Source organism: Alligator sinensis, unplaced genomic scaffold (assembly GCF_000455745.1).
Source record: "Alligator sinensis unplaced genomic scaffold, ASM45574v1 scaffold106_1, whole genome shotgun sequence".
Lineage (NCBI taxonomy): Eukaryota > Metazoa > Chordata > Crocodylia > Alligatoridae > Alligator > Alligator sinensis.
The window spans coordinates 445,289-447,326 of NW_005843011.1; the positions used below are offsets into that span (position 1 = coordinate 445,289).

A 2,038-nucleotide genomic window follows, 5' to 3' on the forward strand; every position below is an offset into this window, starting at 1 on the left:
AACAGCCTTGGTTAGTGTTGTTTGGTACCCGATGAAGGGCCCTGACAGACAATCTGCCCAGGGGAGGATTGGCAGTGGCATCCAGTGACACTGGCTACAACTTTCCCCAACCTGAGGGACCACATGAAGCCAAGGGAGGCCAGAGCCTCGGTGGCTGTGGCTGGAGAGGGGCCTAGGCAGGACAGGTAGGAGATGCACAGATTCAGCTCCTCCATGCTGCACCCTGCTGCTCCAGGGGAATGGGAGCTGCCTGCTCGGGGCAAGGCTCTCTTAGGTTATCCTCAGAGCAGAGTGGATGCACTGGGCTCCAAAGTACAGGGAGGGGTCGGTCCCTGCAGCTTCCCAGCTCTTTCTGGGCTCCAGGAGAGAAGTGCAGGGGCTGGATTTCTTACTTACAGCTCAGCAGGTGCGCAACCTTTATCCGTCCGGCACTCCTGGGGGCAGCATACTCCATAAGGATGCCTAAACACACAACAGGGAGAACAGATCAGCTTCCTGTGGTCAGGACACAAGGAAAACTCAGCCCAGAGGAAGGGTTTTGGTTCCCCTGTGCTGTGTTTGCCATCACAGGTGGGTTGTGGCCAACACGTTCACTGTTGGGTCTCATTATCTAAGTAAAGGGCTGGGAGCCAGGAAGAAAAGGGCAGTCTACACACGAGCTCCTCCCAACATCTCTGGTAATCCACAGAAACCTGCCTTGTTCCCTGGGCTGGACTCGGGGTGTAAAGGGCACCAGGAGCCTCTCTGCACCCTGAGCGCAGGGGCAGGCGGAGCAAGGACCCAGCCTTCCCTGACAAGCTGGGGTGGACATGCAGGCGGACGCAGCCTCCTTCCCAGGAGGAAGAGAAGCCCAAGGAGTTTCAAGATGGGCTCAATAAGGTCTTGATCAGTGGCCCAGGAGGCCCGGGCCCCTTCCCATCTGCCTTCCCCATGAAGTGGTGCTAAGCAATTGCGAGCTGTGCTGGATGACCAGGTCCCAGACACGTCTCCATTCCTCAGGCCTACTGAATCACAGCACAGGGCTTGTCTGCCACAACCCCCAGCCTTACTGTCCGGTTGAATCCCTCTCAACACCAGCCTTGCAACACTGGGGGCATCATCCTTTCCAAATCCTTTCAGGGGAACCTGAGGCATGGGCTGATTAACAGCCTGATCCTGCTCACCAACAGCTTTACCATTCCTCTTGGGGGCAGAGAGGAGAATGAAAAGGGACCAGGCATCCTCTCTCACCTGTAAATTTGATGGCTGCCATCCGAATTTCCCGTCCCACAGCAGCTGTTCCTGCTTCCCCTGCTCTGACCCCTGGATATGAAAGGCCAGGGCGGCCTGGACCCTCCTTAAGCCCAGGTAAGGGCAGCACAGGCCCAGCGTTGTTCTGCACTCCTGAAAAACATGGTCACATCAGGTCTGTACTCCCTGCTGACTGCTGAGCTGAGGCCAAGGATTGCCTCTTGACCCAGAACTGCGCCCAGGCCAGGAACAGGATGGCCTGGCTAGGAGGTGACTGGCACTAGGCATAAAGGAGTGGCTGTGAGCAAAAGGAGGACTTCTCCTGCCTTTCATATGGCACCTGCAGGCAACACCCGTCTCCCCCTCAGTAAAGCCATGCAGGGAGATTTCCTGCATGCACGGGAGGGTCAGGTGTGCAACCTGCCCTGGACCTGGGAGGCAGCCCCAAGCTCAAGGAGATGCCTGGATGAAGCCGCCTCAGCGGGAAGGGGATGGTCACCACTGGACGCAGGAAGGGCAGAGTGCCCCTGGGGCTGGACTGAGGAGACCTGGCAGGGCTGAGGAAATCAGTGTCACCAGTTCTTACCTTGGCCACCTGCGGGTTGGGGTCCTCCAGATGAAGCAGGAGTGTTCCCAGGCTCTGCCTCACCTGCCTTTTATAAAAGGCTTGCCTTCTCTTCATGCAGCCTGCCAGGGCACCGAAGAGGGAGAAAGCCACGGCGCGAAGACCGTCGTTGTCCTGTGGCCGAGAAACCCCAGTGTGGTCACAACCAAGCCTCTCTCTCACGGGCCTGGCACAGCTCCTGAA

The 2,038-nt window shown here is 57.9% G+C and overlaps 1 pseudogene; it reads right to left on the bottom strand.

Moving 5' to 3' along the window:
* Positions 1 to 388: 388 nt before the first annotated feature.
* The window catches only part of LOC106723027, a 19,050-nt pseudogene continuing 17,400 nt past the window's right edge, over positions 389 to 2,038 (bottom strand).